Genomic DNA, 14728 nt, shown 5'->3' with positions numbered 1-14728 from the left:
TCCTTCCTTCATTTAACTAGGACTACACCGATGATCAATCCTAGTCTAGCTGGAGCGTCAAGCCCAGACACAATTATCATATGATAGCCCAGGACTACAAATTTGGGTCTGGAATACAGTAATGTAAGTCACTCAGTTCGGTTCAGTCGCTCAGTTGTGTCCGACTCTTTGCGACCCCATGAATCACAGCACGCCAGGCCTCCCTGTCCATCACCAACTCCCGGAGTTCACTCAAACTCATGTCCATCGAGTCGGTGGTGCCATCCAGCCATCTCATTCTCTGTCGTCCCCTTCTCCTCCCGCCCCCAATCCCTCCCAGCATCAGTCTTTTCCAGTGAGTCAGCTCTTCACATGAGGTGGCCAAAGTATTGGAGTTTCAGCTTTAGCATCAGTCCTTCCAATGAACACCCAGGATTGATCTCCTTTAGAATGGACTGCTTGGATCTCCTTGCAGTCCAAGGGACTCTCAAGAGTCTTCTCCAACACCACAGTTCAAAAGCATCAATTCTTTGGCGATCAGCTTTCTTCACAGTCCAACTCTCACATCCATACGTGACCACCGGAAAAACCATAGCCTTGACTAGACGGACCTTTGTTGTCAAAGTAATGTCTCTGCTTTTTAATATGCTATCTAGGTTGGTCATAACTTTCCTTCCAAGGAGCAAGCGTCTTTTAATTTCATGGCTGCAAGCAGCATCCACAGTGATTTTGGAGCCCCCAAAAATAAAGTCTGACACTGTTTCCACTGTTTTCCCATTTATTTCCCATGAAGTGATGGGACCAGATGCCATGATCTTAGTTTTCACTCAGTCATGTCCAATTCTTTGTGACCCCATGGACTGTAGCCCACCAGGCTTCTCTGTCCATGGGATTTCCCAGGCAAGAATACTAGAGTGGGTAGCCATTCCCTTCTCTAGATCTTCCTGACCCAGGGATTGAACCTGGTTCGGCAGTACTGCAGGCAAATTCTTTATCATCTGAGCCACCAAGGAAGCCCAGAGAAAGATACGTGTGAATCAAATTTCAGTGTCAAAAAGCATGCACCTGGATGATAGGAATGGGGTGGTGAAGTCACAGAGGAGAAGCAACAACTCCTTCTTCCTTCTTGCCTGTAGGTTGGAGTCTGCTGTAGCTTCTGGCCTTAGAATCTTTGGAATATTCTGGTTTGGGAAACTTGCCTTTTCAGGGGAGGCAAAACTTTACCTCTTCCCTCTTAGGATCTTCAGCTGAGCCTGAGAAGTGTAATGTAAGACAGATGAAGTCTGAGGTCTTCAGTAGGAGTTGTTCCACATGCAGATGTATTTGTGGGGAGGAAAATGATCTCCACATCTTACTCCTCTGCTATATTGTTTATGGGATCCTGCCCCAGATCCTGCTGGGTTATTTGTAGTATATAAAGAAAAGTGCTGAGCTATCTTCAGTTCAGTTCAGCCACTCAGTCGTGTCCAATTCTTTGTGACCCCAGGACTGCAGCACGCCAGGCTTCCCTGTCCATCACCAACTCCTAGAGCTTTCTCAAACTCCTGTCCATCAAGTCGGTGATGCTATCCAACCATCTCAACTTCTGTTGTCCCCTTCTCCTCCTGCCTTCAATCTTGCCCAGCATCCAAGTCTTTTCTAATGAGTCAGTTCTTTGCATCAGGTGGCCAAAGTATTGGAGCTTTAGCTTCAGTATCAGTCCTTCCAATGAATATTCAGGACTGACTTCCTTTAGGATGGACTGGTTTGATCTCCTTGCAGTCCAAGGGAACTCTCAAGAGTCTTCTCCAACATCACAGTTCAAAAGCATCAATTTAGAGCTATCTTTCTAAAATCCAAATAAGTATGAAGTCTTGACACATATGTGGCCCCAAAGGAAATCAGAAGCTTTTTGGAAATTAGAGTTTGTACTAAAGTGAGTCTTCTATTTCATGGACTGAAATTACATGTGATATTCCTGGCATGGAGTGGGGATGGTGGGGTGGGGAAAGGTAAAGATAAAAGGACAGATGAACAAGAGAAAAATATACAAATTTATTCAATGTAAGTTTTATGTGACAAGGGAGCCCTCATAAGGAAATGAAGACCCAAAGAAGTGGCAAAACCTAAATGCTTTAATACAGGTTAAAAAAGAGAGTGAATAGTGGAGAAGTAACTAAAATGTACAGGGAGGCTGAAGGAAGATAAGAATTATTTTAACAATGTCAGTTTGGGTAGAATTCTCTTGGTCTCAGTTTGATAAGACTGTTTCTTTTCTCCTGGTATGTGAAGGGCAGCTCCTGTGTGGGAGTTTTATCTCATGTGTTCAGGAGGAAAGGGGAGATCAAAGTGTCCCTTTTGTATCTTCTTTTTTCAAGTCCCTTTAGCTCAAAATAACCCTTATGCCAAAGTGGCATATTTTGGGGTAGCATATCTTGGCACTTTTCATCTTTATACCTGTTTCTGTAACACAAGAGTCTTCTCATGATGAAAAAGAGCAAGGTTTCAGGTGATGAGTCTGAACACTGTCTTGGGGCTGCGGCGCTGGTGTACAGGAATCTATGTTTTAGGGTTGCCAGTCTAATAAATAAAATCCATTAATGTTAGAAATAAACAGTTTGAAAAGACCAATCATTAATGGTGAAATTTAACTTGTAATAAAAAAAAAAAAGAAAACCTTCCAGCAAAAAAAAAGTCGAGGGCTGGAGGACTTCCATGGTGGTCTGGTGGTTAAGAATCTACCTTTCAATGCAGGGAATGGGGCTTCAATCTCTGGTAAGGGAACTAGGATCTCACATGCTGTGGAGCAACTAAGTCTGAAGACACCAATACAGAGCCTCACACACTAGAGCCCATGCTCTGCAATGAGAAAAAGTCCATGCACTGAAATGAAGACCTAGGGCAGCCAGAAAAGAAAAAAGTCCCGGACCAGACAACTTTATATGGAGTTCTACTAAACATATAAAGAAGAGTTAATACCTATCCTTCTCAAACTATTGTAAAAAACTTAAGAGGTTGGAACACTCCCAGATTTATTCTAAAAGGCCACAATTACCCTGATACCAAAACCAGACACAGACACTACAAGAGAAAGTTACAGGTCAACATCTCTGATGAATATAGATGCAAAGATTCTTGACAAAATATTAGAGAACCAAATCCAATGATATATAAAAAGCATCATACACCATGATCAAGTGGAATTATTCCCAGGATGCAAAGATAGTTCAATGTCGATCAACGTGATATACTTCATTAACAAAAGGGAAGATAAAAATCATATGATCATCTCAATAAACACAGAAAAAATGTTTGACAAAATTCAACATCTATTCATGATAAAAAGCTACCATCAAATTGGCATTTGTTTTTGTTGTTCAATTGCTAAGTCATGTCTGACTGTTTGCAACCCCTTGGATGCAGCACTCCAGGCTTCCATGTCCTTCACTATCTCCTGGAGTTTGCTCAAACTCATGTCCATTTAGTCGGTGATGCTATCTAACCATCTTATCCTCTGCTGCTCCCTTCCTGTCCTTCCTTCAACCTTTCCCAGCCTCAGGGTCTTTTCCAATGAGTTGGCTCTTTGCATCAGGTGGCCAAAGGATTGGAGCTTCAGCTTCCAATGAACATTTAGTGTTGATTTCCTTTAGGATTGACTGGCTTGATCTCCTTGCTGTCCAAGGGACTCTGAAGAGTCTTCTCCAGCAACACAATTTGAAAGCATCAATTCAATTCCTCGACACTTGGCCTTCTTTATGCCCCAACTCTCACATCCGTATATGACTACTGGAAAAACCATCAGTCAGTTCAGTTCAGTCACTCAGTCGTGTCCAACTCTTTGCAACCCCAAGGACTGCAGCACGCCAGTCTTCCCTGTCCATCACCAACTCCCAGAGCTTATTCAAACTCATGTCCATCCAGTTGGTGATGCCATCCAACCATCTCATCCTCTGTTATCCACTTCTCCTCCTGCTTTCAATCTTTCCCAGCATCAGGGTCTTTTCCAAGGAGTAGTTCTTCACATCAGGTGGCCAAAGTATTGGAGTTTCAGCTTCAGCATCAGTCCTTCCAATGAACATTCAGGACTGATTTCCTTTAGGATGGACTGGTTGGATCTCCTGGAAGTCCAAGGGACTCCCAAGAGTCTTCTCCAACACCACAGTTCAAAAGCATCAATTCTTTGATGCTCAGTTTTCTTTATAGTTCAACTCTCACATCCATACATGACTACTGGAAAAACTGAAAAAAGCTTTGACTAGACGGACCTCCGTTGCCAAAGTAATGTCTCTGTTTTTTAATATGCGTCTAGATTGGTCATAGCTTTTCTTCCAAGGAGCAGGTATCTTTTTACTTCATGGCTGCAGTCACTATCTGCAGTGATTTTGGAGCCAGAAAAAATAAAGTCTGTCACTGTTTTCATTGTTTCCCCATCTATTTGCCATGAAGTGATGGGACCAGATGCCATGATCTTAGTTTTCTGAATGTTGAGTTTTACGCCAACTTTTTCACTCTCTTCTTTCACTTTCATCAAGAGGCTCTTTAGTTCTTTTACACGTTCTGCCATAAGGGTGGTGTCATCTACATATCTGAGGTTATTGATATTTCTCTTGGCAATCTTGATTCCAGCTTGTGCTTCATCCAGCCCAGCATTTCGCATGACGTATTCTGCATATAAGTTAAATAAACGGGGTGATAATATACAGCCTTGATGTACTCCTTTCCCAATTTGGAACCAGTCTGTTGTTCCATGTCCAGTTCTAACTGTTGCTTCTTGACCTGCATACAGATTTCTCGGAGGCAGGTCAGGTGGTCTGGAATGCCCATTTCTTTAAGAATTTTCCACAGTTTGTTGTGATCCACACAGTCAAAGGCTATGGTGTAGTCAATAAAGCTGAAGTAGATGTTTTTCTGGAACTCTCTTGCTTTTTCCATGATCCAACAGATGTTGGCAATTTGATCTCTGGTTCCTCTGCCTTTTCTAAATCCAGCTTGAACAGCTGGAAATTTACCATTCATGTAATGTTGAAGCCTGGCTTGGAGATTTTGAGCATCACTTTGCTAGCGTGAGATGAGTGCAAACTGTGCAGTAGTTTCAATGTTCTTTGTCCTTGCCTTTCTTTGGGATTGGAATGAAAACTGAGCTTTTCCAGTACTGTGCCCACTGCCGAGTTTTCCAAATTTGCTGGCATATTGAGTACAGCACTTTCACAGCATCATCTTTCAGGATTTGAAATAGCTCAAATGGAATTCCATCACCTCCACTAGCTTTGCTCGTAGTGATGCTTCCTAAGGCCCACTTGACTTCACATTGCAAGATGTCCGGCTCTAGGTGAGTGATCACACCATCATGGTTATCTGGGTCATAAAGATCTTTTTTGTATAGTCCTTCTGCGTATTCTTGCCACCTCTTCTTAATATCTTCTGCTTCTGTTAGGTCCATACCATTTTTGTCATTTATTGTGCTTATCTTTGCATGAAATGTTCCCTTGGTATCTCTAATTTGGAAAAAACATAGCTTTGACTATATGGACCTTTATTGACAACATGATGCTTTCGCTTTTTAATATGCTATCTATGTTGGTGATAGCTTTCCTTCTAAGGAGCAAGCGTCTTTTAATTTCATGGCTGCAGTTACCACCAGCAGTGATTTTGGAGACCAAGAAAATAAAATCTGTCACTGTTTCCACTTTTCCCCTTCTATTTGCCATTAAGTGATGAGACCAGATGCCATGCTCTTAGTTTTTTGAATGTTGAGTTTTAAACAGTTTTTTCACTCTCCTTTTCATCTTCATCAAGAGGCTCTGAGGGAACATCTATCAACATAATAAAGGCCATATATGATAAGTCCACAGATAATACCATCTTAAGGGTAAAAATCTGAAAGCATTTCCTCTTAAGATCAGGAATAAGACAAGAAGCCTACCTTTTTTTTTTAACTTTTAATTTTTATTGTAGTATAGCCAATTAACCATGTTATGATAGTTTTAGGTGGACAACAAAGGGACTCAGCCATTCATATACAGGTTTCCATTCTCCCCCAAATCCCCTCCCATCTAGGCTGGCACATAACATTGAGTAGAGTTCCACGCACAGCAATATTTTTTGGCTCTATCTCCTAAGGCAAAAGAAACAAAGTGAAAAACAAACAAATAAACTTAAAAGCTTTTTCATAACAAAGCAAACTATTGACAAAATGGAAGACAGCCTATTGAATGGGAGAAAATACTTGCAAATGATATAACTGATAAGGGATTAATGTCCAAAATGTATAAACTTCTTATATAATTCAATATCAAAAGAATAAACAACTTGATTAAGAAATGGGAAGAAAAACTGAATAGACATTTTCCCAGAGACATTCAGATGTCCATCAGACACATGAAAAGGTGTTTAACATTGCTAATTATTAGAAAAATGCAAATCAAAACCACAATGTGATAATCACCTCACACTGGTCAGAATGACTATCATCAAAAAGAACACATAATAAATGTCGGTGAGGATGTGGAGAAAAGGGAACTCTAGTATTTTGTTTGTGGGAATAAAATTGGTGCAGCCACTATGGACAACAGTCTGGAGGGTTCTCAAAAACTAAAAATAGAGCTCCATCAGTCAGTCAGTCAGTTCAGTCGCTCAGTCGTGCCCGACTCTTTGCGACCCCATGAATCACAGCACGCCAGGCACCCCTGTCCATCACCAACTCCCGGAGTTCACTCAAACTCATGTCCATCGAGTCGGTGATGCCATCCATCCATCTCATTCTCTTGTCATCCCCATCTCCTCCCGCCCTCAATCCCTCCCAGCATCAGAGTCTTTTCTAGTGAGTCAACTCGTCGCATGAGGTGGCCAAAGTATTGGAGCTCCATATGATTCATCAATTCCACTCCTGGGTATATACGTGAAGAAAATGAAAACTAACTCAAAAAGATAAACGCACCCCAATGTTCACAGCAGCATTATTTACAATAGCCAAGACATGGAAGTAATCTAAGTGTCCATCAACAAATGAATGTATAAAGAAGGGGTGATTAGTAGCCTTTATGTTATAATAAGTTTAAATATAGTATAATATTGAATTACTGTGTTGTACAACTGAAACTATTATAATATTGTATATCGGCTATGTGTGCTGTGTGCTCAGTCGTGTCTGATTCTGCAACCCCATGGCTGCATGCAGGACTGTAGCCTGTCAGGTGCCTCTGTTCATGGAATTTTCCAGGCAAGAATACTGTAATGTGTTGCCATTCCCTTCTCCAGGGGATCTTCCCAGCCCAGGGTCTGTACCCAAGTCTCTTATGTCTCCTGCATTAGCAGGTGGGATTTTTACCACAGCACCACTGTAAAGATAAAATGCATTCATGTTGTTGTGTGTATATTTAATTTATTTCTGATGATTACTACACAATATTTCATGACATAACATTTATCACATTTTAGCTGTCTACTCTCCCAGTGACAGACAGCCAGGTTGTCAAGTCACCACCATCATAAATAATATGGCAATGAATATGTTTCTGTGTCTGCAAAAGAACTTCTTTGGGATATATGCCAGGAGTGCCACTGTAGGCTCATAGAATATGAGTTCTTAATTTGCATAATTTGTGTCAGATTGCTTTCCACACTGGCTATACCAGTCTATACTTCCACCACCATGGATAAGGGTTTCAGCATCCCCACAACCCAACTGGCAGGCATTATCAATTTTTTACAGTTTAATAGATGTAAAAGTATAGTATATTTCTGTTTTAATTAACATTTCACTGATTTTTTTGATCATCTCTTTATAAGCCTTTTGACTTTTGAATTTCCTCTGTGTTCTTGTTTGTTGCTTATTTTTTTTCTAGGGGTTGCTGCCCTGTTATTTATTTGCAAGAATTTTGTATATTAAATATTTCAAATATCGTTTCTCATTCTCTTATCTAGTTACTTTGTCTACAGTGTCTTTCAGTGAATATAAATCTTTATTATTCATTAATATTATTATCTTACAGTTTGCGCTTTTTAGGTTTTGCTTTTCCATTCTTCTCAGTCACAAACTGTAACAGACTTCTATGTTTTTCTTTTATAATTTTGCTTTTTACATTTATTATGTCTTTAATCATCTTTGAGCCAGTCTTGTATAAAATGTAGAATTGATGAAATATGGTAGTTATATTTTAAGCCTTGATACATCAATTTCTGAGGGGAATCTTAAAACTTTCTTCTACAATTATGCATTTATCTATAATATTCCTCCCTGGAGTTCTGCATATCTTAAGACTGTAAAATTAAGTGTATCTATGTGTTTTACCTGTTTCATTTTGCCTACTGTTTCTTCTATAAATATGTAATAACTTTTTATCACTTGTTCTCTTTTGAAACTAAAATTCCTCTTTGACAGATACTATAGCCACAACCCAGTTCATATTTTCCTGGTGTATATTTTTTGATCTTTTTGTTTTTAGTCTTTCCATCTCCTTATGTTTTAAGTGTGTGTGTCTCTGATAACCAATTTATTGTTAGATATAATTTTTAAAAATCCAGTTAGTGAGATTAACTTATTTTCATGTAAAGTAATTGCTACATATTCAGTTATTTCCCTACCATCAATGTGCTAATCATTCATTTTCAACTTCCACTTCTGCTTTTTTTTTTTTAAGTATAGTTAATTTACAATGTTGTATTAGTTTCTGGTGCACAGCAAAGTGATTCAATTATACATATATAATCTTTTAAAATATTCATTCTATTATAATTTATTATAAGATATTGAATATAGTTCCCTGTGCTATAAAGTAGGACCTTGTTGTTTATCTATTTTGTATTATAGTAGTTTGTGTCTCCTAATCCCAAACTCCTAATCTATGGCTCCCCCTGCTACCCGCTTTGGTAACCATAAGTTTGTTCTCTATGTTTGTGAGTCTATTTCTGTTTTGTAAATAGGTTCATTTTTATCATACTTGGAATTGCACATATAGATGATATCATATGATACTTGTCTTTTTCTGTCTGACTTCCTTCACTTAGTATGGTAATCCCTAAGTACATCCATGTTGCTACAAATGGCATTAGTTCATTCTCTTTTATGGCTGAGTAATATTTCATTATTTATATATTTGTGTATATATATATATGCACATATATATGTATTATATAACATCTTCATTACCTAGTTATCTGTTGATGGAAATTTATGTTGCTTCCATATCTTGGCTATTGTAAGTTGTGCTTCTATGAACACTGGGGTGCATGTATCATTTTGAATTAGAGTTTTCCCAAGGAGTGGGATTGCTGGCTCACATGGTAACTCTATTTTTAGTTTTTTAAGGAACCTCCGTACTGTTCTCCATAGTTGGTTCACCAATATACATTCCTGCCAACAGTGTATGATGGTTCCCTTTTCTCCACACCCTCTTTAGCATTTCCTATTCATAGACTTTTTGATGATGGCCATTCTGAACAGTGTGAGATGGTTTTGATTTGTACTTCTCTAGTAATTAATGATGTTGAGCATTTTTTCATGTGGTTGTTGGCCATCTGTATGTCTCCTTTGGTCTTCTCTGTGGTTCCGATGGTAAAGAATCTGCCTGCAATGCAGGAGACCTGGGTTCGATCCCTGGATAGGGAAGATCCCCTGGAGAAGGGCATGGTAACCCACTCCAGTATTCTTGCCTAGAGAATCCCCATGGACAGGGAAGCCTGGCATGCTACAGTCCATGGGGTCGCAGAGTCGGACACAACTGAGCAACTAAGCATAGCACAGCATGTCTTCTTAGCAGAAATGTCTATTTAAGTCCTCTGCCCATTTTTTGATTGGGTTGTTTTTCTGATGTTGAGTTATATGAGCTGTTTGCATATTTTGGAAATTAAGCCCTTGTTGATCACATTGTTTGCAAATATTTTCTCCCATTCTGTAGTTTATCTTTTTTTAAATGGTTTCCTTGGCTGTGCAAAAGCTTATAAGTTTGATTAGGTCCCATTGGCTTATTTTTGCTTTCATTTCTATTGCATTTGAAAGACTGATATAAAAAATATTGCTACTATTTATGTCAGGGAATGTTTTGCCTGTGTTCTTTTCTAGAAGTTCATGATGTCTCATCTTATAATTTCGTTCTTTTTTTTTATTGGCTGCATTGGGTCTTAGTTGCAGCATGTTGAGTCTTTGTTGTGGTATGCAGAATCTTTAGTTGGGGTGCATGGACTCTCTAGTTGTAGTGTGCAGGCTTAATGGTCCCGCGGAATATAGGACATTAGTTCCCCGACCAGAGACTGAACCCAAGTTCCCTGCATCGCAAGGCAGATTCTTAACCACCGGACAACCTCTTAAAGCTGTGGTTGGATTAAATGAGATAATGTTGGGTTGGCCAAAAAGTTAGTTTGGGTTTCTCTGTAAGATGCTATAGAAAAACCCAAGTGAACTTTTTTGCCAACTCAAAATGTAAAATGCTCTGGCCTTGGAGAAAGTCCTATCCTTGTCAGATACAGATTCAAATCTCTATATTGAGCACTTGACTCATTTCCACTCTCCTTCATTATGACTAGGTTGAGTGTAGGTTCTTTGTCATCTCCAAAGTACAATGAATTGCTCTGTTTCCTTAGAGAGTGATTGTTGTCTCTCTCCAAGCCCTATGTCTTCATGATTTGGACCAGGAATACTTGCCAGCATGATAAAGGCTCACAGAAGATCCTGTTCTTTATAGACAACTGAAGTTGATAATTCTGCTTTTCACATATGAAAATTTAACTCAGACTAAGCTGAGATATACTAATGTGGCTGTTATATTTATTGGAATAGATTATGATTGCTCATAAATGTATAATAATCCCATGAATTAAGGACTAATATCCTCATTTTGCTGATAATGAAATAGAAGGTCACATACATTTAGGTAACTTGACCAAGGTGACACGGTTGATAAGGAGAAGGTAAATAGTCTAGTGTCATGTAAGGAGGATGGGCTATGGAGTCAGACAAATCTAAATGAGGATATGGGAATTGCCATTTACTAGATCTTGATCTTTGGCCCAGGGACTAAATCCTTTAAATCTCAGTTTCCTCCCCTGTAAAGTGGGGATTATAATACTATTGACCTCACCTGAATGTTGTGAGGTTGAATCGAGAGAGTACATGTAAAGCAGAGTGCCTGGCACATGGTAAGTGCTCCATAAGTCCTTAGGCACTGCTTGGTAAGTGCTCTGGGAACCCAGAGCCCATAGAGCTCACCCACAGTACTGCCTTAGGGGAAATCTGAATCATCATCAAGCTCCTTTAGAACACTTCACTGGGCAGTCAAACTTTGGCCTGACAATTTTCTGGGCTATGATTCAAGATAAGAGTCCCAGAAAGGAAATGGAGCAGCACAGTGCAGACCACCCACACCCTGCCCAACACAGCTGTTTGGACCAGGACTGGGAATCTGACCCAAAGGCAAGCAACCAACAGCCTATCAATGTTGCCTGACTTCTGAAAAATGAGTTGGACAAATCAATATTTCTCAGGGATTCAAGTTGGGAAACATGAGGCCATTAACAGCAATAAAAATTATAACTAAGAAGAGAGGTCATGAGGTTAAGGATAAGTGTAGGAGAAAATGGAGCCGGGGCTGTAACAAACCAAAGTGATGAGGAAGCAGAAAATACAAGTAAACAGAAGCTATGAAGTTGAAAAAGATATGTCTATTCAACAAATCTTTCTAGAGTTCCTTCTATGAACTAGGCACTGTGTAAGCTCTGAGTACACAAAAGTGAGGTAAAAAACAATTTTTTACCAACCAGACACAGCCTCTGCTTTCACAGCACTTCATTTTAGTAGGGAAGAGAGACAAAACAAAACAAAATTTGTTTTACAAAATAAAACAAAACTTGTTTATTTACAAACAAATAAATAATTACATTGTTTTAAGGGCTAAAAGAAAACAAGAATGGGGCTTCTATAGAACATATCAGGAAAGGAGCTGTTTAAGAAATATCATGGTGAGGGAAATTCTCTCAGAAGAGATCATTCAAGTGAGGTCTGTAGAATGAGAAGGAGCCAGAGAGAAGAGTGTTTGAGGCAGAGGATGTGTAATGCCTGAAGGTAAGAAAGGGCTTACATTCAAGGAAGCTGGAAAACAACAAAACAAGCCAGGTTGCTGGAGGGAAGTGAAGAGAAGGGAAGCAGCCTGAGATGAGTTTGGAGGGGTAAACAGGAAGCATGGCACAGGATCAGAGGACCTTGGAATGGAGTTGGGTATTTAATCCCTGTGCAGAGAAAAGCCATGAAAGTATTTGAGGCTGGGTAGTAACATGATCCAGTATAATGTGGTAGATTAACATGAAGGCTGAAGATTCAGTGTGAGTCCAAGCCTAAGTTCTACCATTTACCAGCTGTGTGACCTTGGACAATTACTTAACCTCTCTGGGCTCCAGTTTCCTTTCCTATGAATTGAGGTAAATTGGTTTTTATCTCATAGAGTGGTTGTAAGGACTAAACACATATAAAGTGCTTACATCACTTCCTGGCACTTAAGAAACACCTAATAAATGTAAGCTTGTACTATTATTTTGTTTTCAAAAACCTCATGGTAGCTACTAAATGGAGAATGAATGTGTGGGGGACTAAAGAGAGGCCAATTATGAGACAGTTGAAGAGTCTGAGTGAGAGATGAGTGAAGTGGTGGAAGTAGCGACAGAAAAATGGATGAATTCGACATATTTTTGGAGGTAAAATTTTCATATATTGTAGATAGCTTGGACACTGTGGTTGAGGAAAATAAAGAAATCAAGAATGACTCCTAAGTTTCTGGCTGGAGCAGCCAACAGATGGAAGTGATATCTGCTGAAAGGGAGGAGCCTGGGGGAAGCAGGTTTGGCCAGGAAATGAGGAGTTCTATTTTAGACTTGTTAAACTGAAGATGTCAGTGAGATGTCCAAGTTGATGTCAATTAGGCAGTTGGTTATAAGCTTGGAGACCAGGAGAGAGGTTTGGGATGAAAATATGAATTTAGAAGTCATTAGCATGATCAGCATTTGAAGGTTTAGAAATGACTGAGATTAGCTAGGAAGCAAGTACACAGACGGAAGTGAAGGGAGCCAAGAGGACTGAAGAGTAACACATTTTATTTAGGGTGGTTGAATAGACAACGGGAATGAGGAGAGGCCTATGAAAAGAAAGGAAAGCCAGAAGAGTAGGATAACAAAAACCAAGAGAAGACACTGTTTCAAGAATATTGGAGAGGTTTACTTAGAGTGTGGAGAGTCCACTATGATGAGGATAGAAAAATATTAGTCACTGATGCCTTTGACAAGAGCAGTTTCAGTGAAGGGTGTGTGTGTGGGAGAAGGGGCCCACACTTCAATAGCATCACATAGGTTGAAAAATTAATTGGAGGTGTTCTTGCTTTGACAGCATGTATAGTAAGACTGGAACAATACAGAGAAAATTGGTATAACTCCTACATACAGATAACACACAAATTCGTGAAGTGTTCTGTGTGTTTTGTGTTTGAATTTGACTTTTGGACAATGTCAGCTTTCACATATTCAAAAAAGGAAATTGAATCCACAAGGATGAAAGGGATCCTAAAACTGAACATAAACAGACAGAAATAAACTTAACTATATTTACATAAGTAATATAACCACTCCGAGGGAAAATAAAAAACTAATCCAGATAACTTTTGAACACAGTATTTTGACTATATTCCTTTAGTATAAAAACAAAACTGCAGACAAATATTGAGCCATATTTAATAGATTGTTGGGGTTTTTTCTTTAGTGGAATAAATATAGCAATTCTGAAACTATTTGGTGTGTATCATAACACTGAACAAATGAGAAAAAAAAAGACATCAGTGCTGTTGAGAGCCAGAGTTTTTAACTGTGGGAAAAGGGAGATGCAAATTAGGAATGGGAGAAAGAACCCTGTGGTGTTGAACTGGAGTCAGAGGTACCCAGTACTGAATTCATGATTAAAAATAGTTGAACTATTTTAAGTTGCCTTTCCTCCTTGGCTCTGTTAACTTAAAGGGCCTAGAAGAAATTACTCCCCAGTAGCAATGGATACACCTGGTGCCCAGGTCTTGGCTTCTAAATACCATTCCCCACTAAAAGCAGTGCTCTTTCAGAGAGAGGGACGATTTCCAAGGCTAGACAGGGAAAATACAAGATGAATGTGGGACACTGTACTGTATTATACCAGAAAGCTAGGAAAACCTAAAAAGTAAAAAAATGAGCATGTGTCAAAAGGACACAGAAGCTAGCTTAAAGGGGGTCTCAACAGCCAAATCTAGGACAAGTTGAACAATAAAATGAACAATGACAATAATGGATTAAATAAAATAACAATAACCTATTAAATAAAATAAGAACTGATGAGGTTTTATTTTTAACTGATGATAATATATAAATAAATAAGAGATAAGGGAAAGATCTTGCTTATAGTAGAATGCTAACTGAAAAAATGAAGATGAACTAATGGAGTTATAGAATCTTTTTTTTTTTTTTTGCTGAGTAGTTTGTGGATCTTAGTTCCCTGGTCCAGGGCAATAAAAGCATGTAGTTCTTACCACTAGACCATCAGCGAATTCCCTAGAATCACCATTTTGCAACTATCATAGTAATTGATTCAGGCAAGAATTATCAGTGAGTGTTGAAACCTCTGGCACAAGTTTTGAAGAGGAACAAGATATTTACACAGTCACAGAGATGTTGTTCAGTCACTTAGTTGTGTTCGACTATTTTCAACCCCATGCCAGCCTTCCCTGTCCTTCACTACCTCCCAGAGTTTGTTTAAACTCATGTCCATTGAGTC

At 39.1% G+C, this 14728-nt stretch overlaps 1 non-coding gene across 1 annotated transcript; it reads left to right on the top strand.

Moving 5' to 3' along the window:
- The first annotated feature begins 13312 nt into the window (after window positions 1-13312).
- On the top strand, window positions 13313-13415 carry LOC129541869 (U6 spliceosomal RNA). The gene has a single exon (XR_008682924.1). It is a non-coding gene; the product is annotated as a U6 spliceosomal RNA (small nuclear RNA).
- Window positions 13416-14728: the final 1313 nt, after the last annotated feature.

Source organism: Moschus berezovskii, chromosome 4, assembly GCF_049115385.1.
Source record: "Moschus berezovskii isolate FMDL1 chromosome 4, NW_MosBer_1.0, whole genome shotgun sequence".
Lineage (NCBI taxonomy): Eukaryota > Metazoa > Chordata > Mammalia > Artiodactyla > Moschidae > Moschus > Moschus berezovskii.
Note: the sequence above shows the minus strand (reverse complement) of the source record. Positions and strands in the feature narration are given on the sequence as shown.